Raw genomic sequence first — 16542 nt, 5'->3', positions numbered from 1 at the left:
AACTGCCAGCATCTGGCAGATCAGAGGCGTGGTGGAGAGAGAAAAGAAAGAGATAACAACAGTGGGGGTTAGATAAGCCTGTACCATCTGTACATGACTGCTACATGACTGGTTTATTGATCTGAGGGTCAGGTTTATGTACTCTCTCAAGCAAGCAAGCAAGCAAAGTTATTCCCATGAGAACATTTTTAGTTTACACCTTTTATTTCCATATTTTAGTTCCTTCTGCATAACAACCTTGAGGGTACACAATCAGGGTCAGGACGATCTCCTTCTTGCTATCAAGATTGGTATGGAAACCCAATTTTCTGAGAACGTTAGCCTTTACTCTAGTACAAGAGCAAAGTACCTCACATTCCAGACTTCATCAGTAGTAGCTCTCTACATCTCTTCCTTTTTTATTTGCAAATAATTTTAGTCCATGTAGGTCTGTGCCAATCTTGAGAAGAAATTAATGTAGTTTGAAAAAGTTTTTAAAGAGAAATGCGAGTTTAGAATTGTAATTTGGATCCAAGTACATGCACCCAGGCACCCCATCACCCCCCCCCTTAAACAGTTGGGACCCAAGATCTTTTGGGGCAAGAGATCAAGGTCTCGGCTTATGAAACTGCTTGTTGCTGAGATTGGACTTAGAGCTGTCCCTGCCTCACAGGGTCCAGACACTGGAGGGACTGGTTTTTTAGTCAGTAGCAGGAACATTGGACCTAGAAGACACAAATCTGGCAAGGAGGTTAAGCAAACAAAGTCCAAAAAATGACCAGAAGGGGTTAAATATGGGTTGGTATCCTTTAGGTAGGGCCATCTCAAATTTGACTGGGCTATTAATTATCAAATCAAGTTATACAATTTTTCTGTCTTCTGAAAATACTTCCTCACACACTCTCCACGTACGTAAACCATCTGAGACTGGTACAAAGGTATCCAGAACAACTATATGGGGATAGAAGGGGTTTGGATGACCCCCATTTTTCACAAACCTTCTTATCTGCCTTCCATATTTTTGACCAAGCTTTTATTTATCTTTCCAAATCTCTCGAACCCATTATTCAGACTGCTTCACTTTCCTTTATATTTCTACCATAGACAAGATAGCTCACAAGTTATTCTTTTTTACTAGCATAGCTGTATTGTCTTAAACAAAAAAGATTTCAAACTTGAATCTCACAACTGAATAGATGTTTTTCGTTGTTCCACAGGCTTGTTTATCTTTCTCTGATTATATTCACTCTGGAAGAGAAACTTTAAAAATTAAATTGTTAATAAGTTCAAACACTAATTTTAGTTCTTGCTTAGGCCATGGAATGATTACAAATTCAGATTAAATCAGGAAGATATTTTTTGCTTTATAGATCATTACATATTAATTTAGTAATACATTTTCTTGAAAATGAAAATTTAGTAGGCTTTACCCCCCTTTTCTTTGAAAAAATTTCTTCCAAAAATATTTCTTTTTCTTTTAAAACAGTTGAAAATTTATCCTGATGTTAAGACAGTTGCTAAATTTTTATAAAGAAAATTAGTTGAAACGTTTTAAATGATAGTTCTCTTTTCACTCTGAAGCAAAAATAAACCTTTTAAAATTAGAGTTCATTAAAACTTAGTTGGTATAAAAATGTCCTTAAGTAATATGAATTCCCAAAGTATTAGAACAAACCAAGTTCTTAATTATTACGGAATTCCTAGATATCACAAAATGCTTTAGTCAAAATGATGCAATGGAATCTCACATTGGTAACAGTAAGAGGCTGATTATAGACAAACACTACTGCTTTTAAAATCCTTTTAAATAATGGGGACATTTTAAGGTAAGTCTTAAGTAGTTTGAACATGTTCTAATTTCATATAAAAATGATATTACATTTCCCAGTAAGATTTCACAAAAGGACTCACATGTTTTGCTGGTCACTTGCTATTGATCAAAAATTTGCTATAGAAGGAAAAAAGTAAGGACATGTGACATACCGAATATGACAGGATAAAACATCCTTGACTCTGTTTGAATTCAGGTAAGAGTGAAATTCTCTAATCATGCAATATCTGTTTTATAGTCAGACTCAGGAATAGTCAGGTGGGAAAAATTCCTTTTAAAAGGAACACAATGAGGAAACTGACCAAGAGGATCCCATCCTAGATTGAGTCTAGAATTGTCACCTCGGTGTTTCCTTTCCAGGTACAAACTTCACCTGTTAACAGTACAGGATCTCCTTCCCTGTAAGTAGCTTATGGAATTTCTCTCAGATACTGTTTTAATGGAAACAACCATACCCAAATTCAAACTCACAACAAAAAGAGCTATGTTGCCAAATTCTTTTTTACCTTAAACAGCAAATTTCACTCATCACAGCTTAAAGCCAGATACAGTTACTTTATTTTATGGAGTTGCAATATGTAATAAAGGTTTACCAGAACTAACATGCATAAGGGATTCCATTTAAGATCTTTCTTTCTCAAATTTAAAACTTGTCCTGATGTAAAAGTCAATTGTTAAAAATCCTTTCTATCTATTACAACTTTGGAGCAAGTCATATTCATTGTTTATGATTTATACAAGACAAACAAGTTTCTTTTCCTAGGGTTGATGACCTTGCCCAGATGGATGATTTCCAGAGGCCTTAGCAGTTTTACAAAATAAAAGCGATTGGCACGGACCCCATGTCTGCTAATCTCCAAACATACACAAGGACTGTCCTGAATGGGTAGAACCAGTCAAAACTAGTTTTTTCTCCATTCCTTTCTTTCCACATACTGTAAACAATTGATGTTTTTAGGTTTAGCATTAAAACAATAACTCCAAATAACTTAGTTAACAATGTTACAACTTTTATAAATGATAGCCAAATTGTTTTAGCTGTAACTTCTTTAACAGGCAAAGATGAAAATACCTCATTTTCTAAATGCCTATTACAAAACATTATAAGACAAGGTTAGCAGGACTGATAAAATTTAAAATAACGTAACTGCTTTTACAGAATTTTCCGACATCTTTTAGTTTCAACGAAGTTCAGATTAAAAATTGCTTTCTCTAACACCATTTCTGGATTACAGTGGTCACTCAATTTTTACAATACAAGACAATTTTACCATAATTTAGTAATGCAAATTGTGAACTTTAGGTGCCATTAATTACATTTCCAACCATTACCCTACTCTAGGGGATGATAACTTAAATTTCCTAGTATTCTTCAGCACTCTATTCCCTTGATCTAATCTGGGATGAGAGGACTTAACAGAATCTCCTAAAATATTTTTAGCTGTCCTAATTATTCACTGCAGCCCTAGCTCGATGGTCAGAGCCAGGACTACAGGGCAAAAGATCTTAATGGTTCTAACTTTTACTCAAATAAACTTCACTTCTGTGTCCACTCCTTAAAAACTTCTTCAAAACTTATCTCCGAGGTGTTTATTTTTTCAATTTGATTGCGTTATAAATTATCAAATCAAGTTACATAATTTTTCCTGTCTTTTAAAATACTTTCTCACACTTTCTAAACATACTTAAGCCATCTCAAATTGACACAAAAGTATCCATAACAACTATTTAGGGACAGGAGGGCTTTGGATAATCCCCATTTGTTCCCAAACCCTATTATCCGCTTTCCAGATTTTCAATCAAAATTTTGTTTATCTTTCCAAATCTCTCAATGTTCCTTTACATTTTAAGCATAAAGCAAGTTAACTAATAAGGCATTACTTTTTACTAACATAATGGTACTGGAATCCCATTCCAGCTTAAACAAAGCAAAGAGGTTGATGCCTAACCTTACACTTTGAGGGGTTTACCTTTTTATTTCACAAGTTTGTCATTCCTCCCTAATTATACTCACTCTAGAAGAATAAGATACTTCAGAATTTAAGTCTTTTACATATGTTAAGTTCAAATGCAAATTTCACTGTTGCTTAGGCCATGGAGTAACTACAAATTCATGTAAAAACGACAAGATCTCTTCTGTTTTATAGCTCATCACATTAATTTAGCAATAAATTATCTTAACATTTAGCAGGCCTTCAAAAAATCACACAAAATTTTTAAACATTTCTTCTAAAAGTATTTCCCCTTCTTTAAAAACAGTTTAAAATATGTTCTGATGTTCAGTAAATTTTATGATGAAAATTGTTTGGAAACTTTTAAAATGATAGGTACCTCTTTATTCCTCTTTAAAACAAAAATAAATCTTTAAAATTGGAATTCATTAAAAATAAGTCCGTGTAAAGTAACACAGATTCAGAAAGTATTATAACAAAACTAAATTCTTAGTTAGTACAGAATTCCTAGATATCACAAAGTTCCTTAGTCAAAAAAGTGTTTTTAATGGACAGGAGATTTAGGTTCTATAAGTTAAGAATGGCATATCCAATTAATTTAGCCTCATCAAATAATAAATTTTCCTTAAGTATATCACTTGAAATTAAGTACATTTGGTACTTCATATAGATAGTCCATAAACTTTCAAATTAACATATATAAGTATATCTTTTAGATGAAACAGGCTTGAAAATCACACCCTTACTTTTATTCTTTTAAAGATTCTCATTTGCTCAAAAGGAATTCCACAACACAGAAACTTTTGCACAGTTTTATAAGAACTTTAGGTGAATGCATGACTAAATCACTTTGCATATCATGTTTAAACTCTAACTTTAAACCACCATATATTTTCATAATAGTCGAGATTTCAAATAGATAAATCATCTATCATAGTAAATGTCAAATTGTCTAATTTCATCACATCCTTTTAAAAGCTAAATTCATATGCAACAAGATTCAAACTAAAATTGATTTAATGTAATTTCTCCCTCACAGTGTTCTCTCAAATCTCACAAATCTAAGAGTAATTCAGAAATATAATACAATTTTAGATATAACACAACACTAAATTCAGAGGATATCGTTTGAATTTCCAGAAATTGCTGATCTTATTACTTTTCGTACTTAGAAACACTTAAAATTTAACAATTACATTAGAGAGAGGTAATAATATTGTATATAACATATGCTAGTCATTATGTTAAGCAATTTAACATCATTATAACATTTTGATCCCATAACAACATCCACTATTATTTTTCCCTTTACAAATCAGGAAAAATGCAATATAGAGATAAAATACATTTTTGCAATAGAAACGGAGAAGTGTGAAGTTTACCAAGAGCAGACAGCCTGTGGTGATAATTTTTGAAGACAGGGCTTAGTGAATGTTTTCCACAGACCTGATCCATCCCCCCATCCCTTCTCCCACAGCTACAGAATTTACTAAGTCTGGGGAGTTTTCAGCTGCTGGGACAGGGTGGGCAGAATTTATAGGACCTGGGTGACATTTCCAAGTTTTAGCTAGAAGTGTGGGCTACAAGGTCCTCAAGGGCGAATGACTGTTAAAATCACTGCCAGTCAGTGAATTGTTGCCCCTACACTTCTCCTGCATTCTCTTCTCTATAATTTGATCTGGAATGAGAGGGGTTAGCATGAACCCTTGTACCTGATAAAAATCTCCATTGTGAGACACTCTCTTAACCCTGGGAGGGAGTGAAGAATGCTAAGTGATCAGGATTGGGAGGAAGTGTTTTAGCAAGGTGAGCTCTTGGAGTTCATTTCCAATAATTCCAAATAGTTTCCAAACATTTTAAGGATTTTTCTCACAACCTACAAAATATCCCATGATTTTTAGCTATATCTAACTTTCCATCGTAATTCTGATTTGACCAGACTAGAACAACAAGAAAAAGTCTTAAAGTTTTCTTTGTTTGTTTGTTTCCCTGGCTGAAGCCCTTAGAAATCTGGCAGCTTGCATTTTCAATCATGAAAAATATCAGATTTATTCACAGCACATATGATATGGACAGAGACATACACTGACAGAAAATTTGACAACTAAGGACAGGAGAAATACAGATCTCACAATTAACAACAGAGAGAGGGATTTGTTTTTTTTTTTAATTTTATTTTATTTATTATATTTTTTAAAATTAATTAATTAAACTTTACAACATTCATTTCCACAAAATTTTGCGTTCCAATTTTCTCCCCATTTCTCTCCTCCCCCATCCCAAAACGCCAAGCATTCTTTTTTTTTTTTTATTAATTTTTTTATTTTTTTTAATGTTTAACAATCACTGCCATACAATTGCGATTTTATCCCTCCCCACCCACCCCCCACTACCTCCCTCCCTCCCCACGACTGCATACAATTCTGTATAGATTCTACATATACTTTCCTATTGAGTATATTTTCACTATCGTCATGCTATGTAGTCAGACTAAGATAAATGAAAGAATCCGTATAACAAATCAGAACATGATACACAAACAGATACACATACACAAACATGATCTGCTACATTATGTGAGTGACTTCCATATATCTCTCTCTGAGTGTGGAAGGCTTTTTGCCTTGAGGTCCACCATTGGGATTTTTTTTTTTTTCAGAAGTTCTTGTGTTATTACAAAAATCTAAGTCTACCAGAAAAAACTCTCACACACTGTGGTTGTTGCTGTGCATAAAGTTCTCCTGGTTCTGCTCCTTTCACTCAGCATCAGGTCATATAAGTCCTTCCAGGCCTCTCTGAAGTCTTCTTGTTCATCATTTCTTATGGCACAATAGTACTCCATTACATTCGTATACCATAATTTATTCAGCCATTCCCCAATTGATGGACATCCCCTTGACTTCCAGTTTTTGGCAACTACATAGAGTGCTGCTATAAATATTTTTGTACATGTGGGACCCTTTCCCATTTTTATGATCTCTTGGGGATATAGTCCTAGTAGCGATATTGCTGGGTCAAAGGGTATGCACATTTTTGTAGCCCTTTGGGCATAGTTCCAAATTGCTCTCCAGAATGGTTGGATGCGCTCACAGCTCCACCAACAATGAATTAGTGTTCCAACTCTCCCACATCCTCTCCAGCATTTATCATTTTCTTGTTCTGTCATGTTTGCCAATCTTATAGGTGTGATGTGGTACCTCAGAGTTGTTTTGATTTGCATCTCTCTAACCAATAGTGATTTAGAGCATTTTTTCATATGATTATAGATAGCTTTAATTTCTTCCTCTGAAAATTGCCTGTTCATATCCTTTGACCATTTATCAATTGGGGAATGACTTGTATGATTATACATTTGGGTCAGTTCTCTATATATTCTAGAAATGAGGCCTTTATCCCGGAGCTTAGCTGTAAAAATTTTTTCCCAATTTACTACATCCCTCCGGATTTTGGTTGCATTGGGTTTGGTTGTGCAAAAACTTCTCAGTTTAATGTACTCAAAGTTATCCATTTTGCATTTCATAATGCATTCTATCTCTTCTTTAGTAAAGAATTCTTCCCTTCTCCATAGATCTGATAAATACACTATTCCTTGCTTCTCCAGTTTATTCATGGTATCAGTCTTTATACCTAAATCATGTACCCATTTGGACTTTATTCTTGTGTACGGTGTCAGGTATGGGTCTATGCCTAATTTCCGCCACACTGTTATCCAGTTTTCCCAGCAATTTTTGTCAAACAATGAGTTCTTATCCCAGAAGCTGGGGTCCTTGGGTTTATCAAACAGAAGGTTGCTATATTCCTTGCCTACTGCATCTTGAGTGCCAAGTCTATTCCACTTGTCTACCTCTCTGTTTCTTAACCAATACCAAGTGGTTTTGATAATTGCTGCTTTATAGTACAGTTTAAGGTCTGGTAGCACTAGGCCACCTTCCCAAGCATTTCTTTTCATTAGTCCCTTTGATATTCTGGACCTTTTGTTTTTCCAAATGAATTTTGATATTATTTTATCCAGCTCTAGAAAGTAATTGTCTGATAGTTTAATTGGTATGGCACTAAATAAGCATATTAATTTGGGTAGAATTGTCATTTTTATTATATTAGCACGGCCTACCCATGAGCAACTAATGTTTTTCCACTTACTTAAATCTGACTTTATTTGTGCAAAAAGTGTCTTGTAATTGTGTTCATATAGTCCCTGGGTTTGTTTTGGCAGGTAGACTCCTAAGTATTTTATACTGTCTACCCTAACTTTAAATGGGATTTCTCTTTCTATCTCTTGCTGTTGAACTTTGTTGCTAATATATAGGAATGCAGAGGATTTGTGTGGGTTTATTTTGTACCCTGCAACTTTGCCAAAGTTGTTTATTAATTCAAGTAATTTTTTACTTGAATCTCTGGGATTCTCTAGGTAAATCATCATATCATCTGCAAAGAGTGATAACTTAGTTTCTTCTTTGGCTATTCTAATTCCTTGAATATCTTTATCTTGTCTAATTGCTACAGCTAACATTTCTAGTACCATATTGAATAATAGTGGTGATAATGGACAACCTTGTTTCACCCCTGATCTTACTGGGAATGCATCTAGCTTATCCCCATTGCATATAATGCTTGCTGAAGGTTTTAGATAGATACTGCTTATTATTTTATGGAAAGTTCCCTTTATTCCTACGTTCTCCAATGTTTTTAGGAGGAATGGATGTTGTATTTTGTCAAAAGCTTTTTCTGCATCTATTGAGATAATCATGTGGTTTTTGTTAGCTTTGTTGTTGATGTGGTCGATAATGCTAATAGTTTTCCTAATATTGAACCAGCCCTGTAGTCCTGGTATGAATCCTACCTGATCATAATGTATTAATCTCGTGATAAGATGCTGTATTCGTTTTGCTAAAATCTTATTTAAAATTTTTGCATCTATATTCATTAGGGAAATTGGTCTATAATTTTCTTTCTCTGTTTTGTCTCTTCCTGGTTTGGGTATCAAAACCATATTTGTATCATAGAAAGAATTTGGAAGGACTCCTTCTTCCCCAATTTTCAAGAATAGTGTATGTAGTATTGGAATTAACTGTTCTTTAAATGTTTGATAGAATTCACTTGTGAATCCATCTGGCCCTGGAGATTTTTTCCTAGGGAGTTCATTCATGGCTTGTTCAATTTCTTTTTCTGAGATGGGGTTGTTTAAGTATTCAACTTCCTCTTCTGTTAATCTGGGCAATTTGTATTTTTTAAAATATTCATCCATCTCGTTTAGATTATCGAATTTGTGGGCATAAAGTTGGGCAAAGTAGTTTCTAATTATTGTTTTAATTTCCTCCTCATTGGAGGTGAGTTCACCCCTTTCATTTTTAATGTTAGTAATTTGGTTTTCTTCTTTCTTTTTTTTGATCAGATTAACCAAAGGTTTATCAATTTTATTAGTTTTTTCATAAAACCAACTATTGGTTTTATTTATTAATTCAATAGTTTTCTTTATTTCAATTTTATTAATCTCTCCTTTGGTTTTCAGTATTTCTAATCTGGTATTTACTTGGGGATTGTCAATTTGTTCTTTTTCTAGCTTTTTCAACTGCAAGCCTAAGTCATTGATCTCCTCTTTCTCTATTTTATTTATGTAAGCATTCAGAGATATAAAACTTCCCCTAATAACTGCTTTTGCAGTGTCCCATAAGTTTTGGTACGTTGTCTCACTATTGTCATTCTCTTGAATGAAGTTGTTGATTGTTTCTATGATTTCTTCTTTAACCCAATCCTTCTTTAGAATTAGATTATTTAGTTTCCAATTGATTTTTGGTTTCTCTTTCCATGGCCTTTTATTACATGTAATTTTTAATGCATTATGATCTGAAAAGGATGCATTGATTATCTCTACCTTTCTGCACTGGATTGTGAGATTTTTATGTCCTAGTACATGGTCAATTTTTGTAAATGTTCCATGTACCGCTGAGAAAAAGGTATATTCCTTTCTATTCCCATTTAATTTTCTCCAAAGATCTATCATATCTACCTTATCCAGAGTTTTATTTACCTCCTTAACCTCTTTCTTGTTTATTTTAAGGTTGGATTTATCTAGTTCAGAGAGGGGGAGGTTGAGGTCCCCCACTAGTATAGTTTTGCTATCAATTTCTTCCTTCAACTCCCCCAACCTCTCCTCTAAGAATCTGGATGCTATACCACTTGGAGCATACATGTTTAGTAATGATATTGCTTCATTGTCTATGGTGCCTTTTAGTAGGATATAGTTTCCATCCTTATCCCTTTTGATTAGATCTATTTCTGCTTTTGCTTTGTCTGAGATTAGGATTGCTACTCCTGCCTTTCTTACATGAGCTGAAGCACAATATATTCTGCTCCATCCTTTGACCTTTATCCTATGTGTATCCCCCCGTTTCAAATGTGTTTCTTGTAAGCAGCATATTGTTGGATAATGGCTTTTAATCCATTCTGCTATCCGTCTCCGTTTTATGGGAGAGTTCATCCCATTCACATTCACAGTTATGATTACAATCTGTGTATTTCCCTCCCCCCTCTTTCCCACCATTTGTGCTTTTAACTCTCCCGTCTCCCTTCCCCTCCTCAATAGTATTCACTTTTCTCCCCCTCCTCCTGCAGCCTTCCCCTCCTTCTTTTAGGCCCCCTCCCTTTTACTCCCCTTTACTCTTATTGCTTCTTTCCTCCCTTTTAGCCACCCTCCACTTTCTTCCCCCTTCCCCTCCTACTACCTATAGAGCTAGTTAGGATTATCTGCTTAAGGTTATTGTTCCCTCCTTTGAACAAATCAGATGAGAGTACCTCTCAAACAATGCTCATCTCCCTCCCCTCCTTCCCTCTACTATGGTTTTGTACTTCTTCCTGTGATATAATTTGCCATTTTCTGCTTCCCCCTTTCCACACCTCCTATTACATTCCCTTCTCATACTTAAATCATATTTTTGCCATGACATCATTTACTTTATGCCCGTTCCCTCTACATATATCCCTTTTATCATAATAGCTGCACAGTTCTCAAGATTAACAGGTAGCATCTTCCCTTACAGGGAGGTAAACAGATTGCCCTAATTGAGTTGCAAGTTTTTGTTTTTGTTTTTTCCCCTCTGTTTACCTTTTTATGGTTCTCTGGAGACCTGCATTTGAAGATCAAATTGTCTATTGAGTTCTGGTGTTTTGGTCAGGAAGCTCTGGAAATCCCTTATTTCGTTGAATGACTTTCTCCTTGCCTGAAATGTTATGCTGAACTTTGCTGGGTAGTTGATCCTCGGTTGGAGTCCCAACTCCTTTGCCTTACGGAATATTGGGTTCCAATTCTTTCGATCTTTTAATGTAGAAGCTGCAAGGTCCTGTGTGATCCTGACTGTGTGACCTTGATATTTAAATTGTTTCTTTCTGGCTGCTTGTAGTATTTTCTCCTTCACTTGATAGCTCTGGAATTTGGCAACTATATTTCTTGGGGTTTTGAGTTTGGGATCCCTTTCCGGTGGGGAACGGTGGATTCTTTCGATGACTATTTTGCCCTCTGAGTCTAGTACTTCTGGGCAGTTTTCCTTGATGATTTCCTGGAAGATATTGTCCAGACTCTTTTCTTCATCATGGGTTTCTGGCAGGCCAATAATTCTTAGATTTTCTCTCCTGGATCTATTTTCCAGGTCAGTTATTTTTCCAATTAAATATTTTAGATTTTCTTCCATCTTTTCTTTCTTTAGATTTTGTTTGACTGACTCTTGTTGCCTCATTGAGTCATTAGTTTCTACTTGCCCAATTCTAATCTTGATCGTATTGTTTTCTTCAGTTAGCTTTCGCATCTCCTTTTCCATCTGGCCAATTTTTCCCTTTAAGGAGCTATTTTCTCCATTTAATTTTTGTACTTCTTTTTCCATTCGACCAATTTTCCCAGTTAGGTTTTGGGTTTCCTTTTCCATCTGATCAATTTTCCCTATTAGGTTTTGAGTTTCCTTTTCCGTTTGATTAACTCTTCCTTTTAGGGAATTATTCTCTCCAGTTAATTTTTGAACTTCCTTTTCCATTTCTTCAATTTTCTTTTTCAGATTGATGTTCTCATCAGTGAATTCTTTTTTTATGGTTTTAAAATCATTGGCCAGTTTTTCTTTTATATCCTTCTTCAGACGTTCCAGGTAATCTAGTTGTGCTTGCGAGAAATTCATATTCCCATCTGAGGTTTCAGATGGAAGTACAGTCTCAGCTCTGACCTCTTTGGTGTTTGTGTTTTGGTCCTTATCCCCATAGAAAGATTCTATGGTTTTTTCACTTTTCGTCTGCTTTTTCCGATTCATGATGTTGGCTGAGTGTTGTAGCTTTTGGTTCTTTCAGTCAGAAGATACAGATCTTTTAAGTTGAGTTGATGTTTGTCTAGGCTAAAAGCAGGCTTTTTTTTTTGTTGTTGTTGTTGTTTCCCAGATCAACCCTGGGTTTAGCTTGATAGGTGTGTGGGAGGTGTGGTCTGTTCTCAGGATATCTCCTCAGCTGCCCTGAGGCAAAGGCAAGGTCCAGGGGGATGGTGATCCCAGCTTCCCTATTGTCTTCCCTTTTCCCCTGGAGGGCTGGGGCACGCCTAGAGGCTAATGCGTGTTCCCGCCCCTCCTGGGGCTCGTCTCCCGGGCTGAGGCTTGCTTGGGTCTCAGTGCGAATTTTTCTCTGCCCTGGGTCGTCTGTCCCTCCAGATAGCCTCCACCACGGTAGGAAGAATCCCCCTTTGCCACCTCTCCAGCCTCTGGTGTTATGAGACCACCCGCCCCCTTCTGCTGCTCCCTCTGATCCAGTATCAATCTGGGGAAGAATTTTATGGTTCCCTCACGGTCATCGGGGGGGAGGGGAGAGCACTTACTGATCACTCCGGCATCCCAGCTTCTGGATGTTCAAGTAGTGACCCACTGAAGTCCCGTCTTTAGGCTGAAGATTTCAAAGGCTGTTGCGCTGATATCGTTGGCTCGGCCTGGCTTATCTCCTGCTCCGCTGGTCTCGCCCGCCACTCTCGGGCCCCTCGGGTCGCCTCCGCCCTGCCGCGCCGACCGCGCTGCGCTGCGCTGTGCGCCGGGCTCTTACCCCCGCGGAACAGATCCCTCCCGTGGACCTTGCAGTCCAGCCTGGGCTCCGAATCTGTCAAAGTCCGTCTCCCACTGGATTCTACACCTCCAAAGTCTGGTCAGACTCTCCCCCCAGAAATATCCAAAGGAGTTTTTCCAGGAGCTTAGGTGAGTCGTTGCTTTCACTCCGCCATCTTGGCTCCGCCCCCCGCCAAGCATTCTAATTGCCCCTGTCACCAATCTGCCCTCTCTTCTAACATCTCTCCCTTCCCTGATCTCCATCTTCTCTTTTGTCCTGTAGGGCAAGACAACTTTCTATATCCCATTATCTGTATTTTTATTTCCTGCTGCTAGAACAATACTCCGCAGTTGTTCCTAAAACTTTAAGTTCCAGCTTCTCCCTATCCATCCCTCCCCACCCATTCCCTTTGGGAAGGCAGGCAATTCAATATAGGTCATATCTGTGTAGTTTTGCAAATGACTTCGATAATAATCGTGTTGTGTAAGACTAACTATAATTCCCTCCATCCTATGCTGCCCCCCCCATTGCTTCTATTCTCCCTTTTGATTCTGTCCCTCCCCACGAGTGTTGACTTCAAATTGCTCCCTTCTCCCACTGCCCTCCCTTCTATCATCCCCCCCCACCCTGCTTATCCCCTTCTCCCCCACTTTCCCGTATTGTAAGATAGGTTTTCATGTGTGTGCATTTTATTCCTTCCTTTGCTCGAATGTGATAAGAGTAAGCTTCACGTTTTTTTCTCTCACCTCCCCTCTTTATCCCTCCACTGAAAAGTCTTTTATTTGCCCCTTTTATGAGGGATAACCTGCCCCATTCCATTTCTCCCTTTCTCCTCCCAATATATTTCTCTCTAACCGCTTAATTTCATTTTTTAAGATATGATACCATCCTATTCAATTCACACTGTTCTCTCTGTCCCTCTGTCTCTGTCTCTGTCTCTGTCTCTGTCTCTCTCTCTCTCTCTCTCTCTCTCTCTGTGAGTGTGTAAGTGTGTGTGTGTGTGCGTGTGTATGTGTGTGTAATCCCACCAACTACCCAGATACTGACAAAAGTTTCAAGAGTTACAAACATTGTCTTTCCATGTAGGAATGTAAGTTCAACTTTAGTAAGTCCCTTATGATTTCTCTTTGCTGTTTGCCCTTTCATGCTTCTCGTGTTTGAAGGTCAAATTTTCTTTTCAGCTCTGGTCTTTTCATAAAGAATGCTTGAAAGTCCTCGATTTCATAGAAAGACCATTTTTTCCCCTGAAGTATTATACACAGTTTTGCTGGGTAGGTGATTCTTGGTTTTAGTCCTAGTTCCTTTGACTTCTGGAATATCATATTCCACGCCCTTTGATCCCTTAATGTAGTAGCTGCTAGATCTTGTGTTATCCTGATTGTATTTCCACAATACTTGAATTGTTTCTTTCTAGCTGCTTGCAATATTTTCTCCTTGAGCAGGGAACTCTGGAATTTGGCCACAATGTTCCTAGGAATTTCTCTTTTTGAATCTCTTTCAGGAGGTGATCAATGGATTCTTTCAATATTTATTTTGCCCTCTGGTTCTAGAATATCAGGGCAGTTTTCCTTGATAATTTCAAGAAAGATGATGTCTGGAGGCGGAGCCAAGATGGAGGAGTGAAAGCAACAACTCACCTAAGCTCCTGGACAAACTCCTCTGGATATCTCTGAAAGGAGAATCTGACCAGACTTTGGAGGTGTAGAATCCAGTGGGTGACAGACTTTGACAGATTCGGAGCCCAGGTTGGACTGGAAGGTCCACGGGAAGGATATGTTCCGGGGGGGGTAAGCCCCCAGCGCACAGCGCAGCACGGTCAGCGCAGCAGGGCAGAAGGGACCTGAGAAGCCCGAGAGTGGCGGGCGAAACCAGCGGAGAAGGAGACAAGCCAAACCGAGCCGGTGAAAGCCGCTGAGCGCCAGATATCAGCGCAGCAGCCCTTGAAACCTTCAGCCTGAAGACTAAACTTTGTTAAGTCACCTACTGGAACTTCCGGGAGTTAGGATGGCGGAGTGATCAGTAAATGCTCTCTCCTCCCTCCTGATGACCGTGAAAGAACCATAAAATTCTTCCCCAGATAAATCCTGGATCAGCGGGAACAGCAGAAGGGGGCAAATAGTCTCATAACACCAGAAGCTAGAAAAATAGCAAAGGGGGATTCTTCCTACTGTGGCGGACGCGATCTAGAAGGACAGACGACCCAGGGCAGAGAAAATTCGCACGGAGACCCAGGCAAGCCTCAGAGCCGGGAGACAAGCCCCAGGAGGGGCGGGAACACGCATTAGCTTCTAGGCATGCCCCAGCCCTCCAGGAGAAAAGGGAAGACAATAGGGAAGCTGGGATCACCATCCTCTGACCTTGCCTTTGCAGCAGGTCAGCTGAGGAGATCTCCTGAGACCAGACCACCCCTCCCACACACCTAACAAGCTAACCCCAGGGTTGATTTGGGAAACAAAAAACAAAAACCTGCTTTTAGCTTCTACACACATCAGCTCAACACAAAGTTCTGTCCCTTCTGACTGAAAGAACCAGAAGCTACAACACTCAGCCAACATCATGAATCAGAAAAAGCAGACGAAAAGTGAAAAAACCATAGAATCTTTCTATGGGGATAAGGACCAAAACACAAACACCAAAGAGGTCAGAGCTGAGACTGTACTTCCATCTGAAACCTAAGATGGGACTATGAATTTCTCGCAAGCACAACTAGATTACCTGGAACATCTGAAGAAGGATATAAAAGAAAAACTGGCCAACGATTTTAAAATTATAAAAAAAGAATTCACTGATGAGAACATCACTCTGAAAAGGATAATTGAACAAATGGAAAAGGAAGTTCAAAAATTAACTGGAGAGAATAATTCCCTAAAAGGAAGAGTTAATCAAATGGAAAAGGAAACCCAAAACCTAATTGCGAAAATTGATCAGATGGAAAAAGAAACCCAAAACCTAACTGGGAAAATTGGTCGAATGGAAAAAGAAGTACAAAAATTAGATGGAGAAAATAGCTCCTTAAAGGGAAAAATTGGTCAGATGGAAAAGGAGATGCAAAAGCTAACTGAAGAAAACAATACGATGAAGATTAGATTTGGGCAAGTAGAAACTAATGACTCAATGAGGCAACGAGAATCAGTCAAACAAAATCTAAAGAATGAAAAGATAGAAGAAAATGTAAAATATTTAATTGCAAAAACAATTGACCTGGAAAATAGATCCAGGAGAGAAAATTTAAGAATTATGGGCCTGCCAGAAACCCATGATGAAGAAAAGAGTCTGGACAATATCTTCCAGGAAATCATCAAGGAAAACTGCCCAGAAGTACTAGACTCAGAGGGCAAAATAGTCATCGAAGGAATCCACCGTTCCCCTCCCGAAAGGGATCCCAAACTGAAAACCCCAAGAAATATAGTTGCCAAATTCCAGAGCTATCAAGTGAAGGAGAAAATACTACAAGCAGCCAGAAAGAAACAATTCAAATATCAAGGACACACAGTCAGGATCACACCGGACCTTGCAGCTTCTACATTAAAAGATCGGAAGAACTGGAACCCAATATTCCATAAGGCAAAGGAGTTGGGACTTCAACCAAGGATCAACTACCCAGCAAAGTTCAGCATAACATTTCAGGCAAGGAGAAGGTCATTCAACGAAATAAGGGATTTCCAGAGCTTCCTGACCAAAACACCAGAACTCAATAGACAATTTGATCTTCAAATGCAGGTC

This window comes from Notamacropus eugenii, chromosome X (assembly GCF_028372415.1).
Source record: "Notamacropus eugenii isolate mMacEug1 chromosome X, mMacEug1.pri_v2, whole genome shotgun sequence".
Taxonomy (NCBI): Eukaryota; Metazoa; Chordata; class Mammalia; order Diprotodontia; family Macropodidae; genus Notamacropus; species Notamacropus eugenii.
Note: the sequence above shows the minus strand (reverse complement) of the source record.